Below are 2,295 nucleotides of genomic sequence, written 5' to 3'. Positions count from 1 at the left end.
GGGAAAAAGAAATCAAAATGTCTGACTTGTGCTTTTAGAGACTTTCTTTATACTTTTCACTTGCAGCTTCCAAACCCGCACGTGTAGCAAGTAGCACTCTTCTGGATATTGCATTCTTTATCTTGAGTCAGGGAGGCAGAAATATAGACCTAGGTTGTGCTGTCCTTAAAAACCATGCCATATGGATGCAGAGAAAGGTTTCGCCTTTCATTTCAGGGCAGGCACTCTAGGGCCTAAGGAAATCTGTGCTAACCCTGACTATATTTTTCTTACATTATTTCTTTAAGAAAATTCTGCCTCAGGCAGATCTTATTCTCCACTATTCATGGTTTTAGTTATTGTTTCACTGTGGATCCTGCTTGACCAACACAGGAACTTTCCCTGTCTTTTTTTTTTTTTTTTTTTTAACTCCTGGACCAAACCCATAATACTCAGTAACATTTAAAAGTATTTTTCTAGCTGATTCTAGGTAGGTTCCCTCTTGTTCTGCTACACCAGCACTCGTTGCAAATAGTGGGGGTGTATTTCAGCAGCCAGTACTCATAATCCATTCTCTCGTCAAAGATCCTGATTGACCGCTGTTGCTGAGGAGGGCTGCAGGTACCTGTGTCCCATCAGCAATGGGTGGTTTTTTCTCGGTATTACTTCCTGCCAGTATTTGTGCAATCCCACACTTACGAATAAAATGTTCTCTGTCTTTTCTTGGCTTGTGACTTAATGTTAGTGCTGCCAGCTGCATTTACTTCTTACCTGTCTGCTCTGCAGTTTGACTTAATGCAGTAATCAAAGAGGTGACATGCTGACCCTTTACTCACAATCTGAGTAAAAGCTGGCATTAGCATCAGCTTTAATCAATGTGCCCATTTGATTCCGGTTCAAAGTTTGAAGTAGTCTCTAAAAGGACCACACTCTAGCCCACAGCTGTGCTTGCTCTCTGTGGCCCAAGATCTGCAGGTATCTGTCCCAACTCCCCCTGTAAATTAGCAGTAGTACCTGCTGCACCCCCTGTCCTGGCATGGTAATCTACCCGTTGTTATACATGCTGTTGTTCACAGCTCCTTTTCCTTTTCCCATTCATACATATCACCCCCTAAATCTTCTTCCTCTGGTGACTTCAAATTTAATTCTCTATCACTTTCTGCAGATACAGCAGCTATTTTTAATTTTTGCATCCTGATCTGCTTTTGCAAGCATCTAATTTTAGCCTCACATTTAATATGATCAGGTTCCCTTGGAGCTCGCCTTTGCTCTCGGGCGAATGGCTGTATCGTGCATGTTAATCCTACTGTGTTTTGCTGTTTTCTACTCCTGTGGCTTTTATTTCTTTTTTCTGAATGGATAATACTGTATTTTGTTACCTTTTTGAGCCACTAGACTGTACCTCTGTTCAAGTTTCTTAGTATTTTATTTTAAAGCACAGTTTTCTGATAAAAGCAGTTGTTTTCTGCTTTTACTCTAGTTCTATTACCACAAAATGTTCTAGCTGCTTTCACAATAGTTGCAGTAATACAGGAATTTTATCCTCAAGTTTCAGTGCATAAGCTCTACAATAACTAGAGAACACTTATTCTATATCATCCTTGTTCCTATGGACTCAAATGAAACATCTCTTTTTCCATGGAGAGGTGCCTGTAGCCTTGAAGATCTGGGATGGGGGATGGGTGCATTGCTGACGCTTACACTGCTCAGATCTTCAGCTAGAGCAGTTAGTTTCGTCTGGGTGGCATTGGTGGGTTGTCGAGGTCGCTTCATGCAGTGACATAAAAGCTTGGTGCAGTTTGCCAAGTCCTTTGTTTCTTAGCTGGATGAAGGACACACTGGCTAGCTAATGAAAAAACATTCTTTCTCGGGCCATGCACCGCCCTAGTCTGCACACTATGAAAGGAGGTTATGATGCCTTCAGACTGAAACGGAACTATTCTTACACAAGGGACACATGGAATATTGCATCTCTGGAGCCTTCCCCTGATCAAAGGGGCCAGCATTGTTTTTGGTCTCTTCACTGGCACAACACGCTTCTGGAACAAGTCACGTTCACACCATGGGAACAGCCTGCAATTCACCTGGACATTTCACTTTGAGCTGCCCAGTGAGGAAGCAATCCGAGAGATCCCTGATCAGAAGAGGACACAACATGCTAACAGTGGATCCAAAGCAGAAAAAGAGATAGATTGAGCTTTTGAAGCTTGAAGGACTCTGAGCTGAACTCGGGGTTATCGGGGGTTCCCAGTCGTGACTGTAGCATACGAGGCACCTTCAGGACAGCGCACCAGCAATGACCCCAGGCACAGCACC

Source organism: Eurypyga helias, unplaced genomic scaffold (genome assembly GCF_000690775.1).
Source record: "Eurypyga helias isolate BGI_N326 unplaced genomic scaffold, ASM69077v1 scaffold48544, whole genome shotgun sequence".
Classification (NCBI taxonomy): Eukaryota; Metazoa; Chordata; class Aves; order Eurypygiformes; family Eurypygidae; genus Eurypyga; species Eurypyga helias.
The sequence above is the reverse complement of the archived record's forward strand: the minus strand, read 5'-3'. Positions refer to the sequence as shown.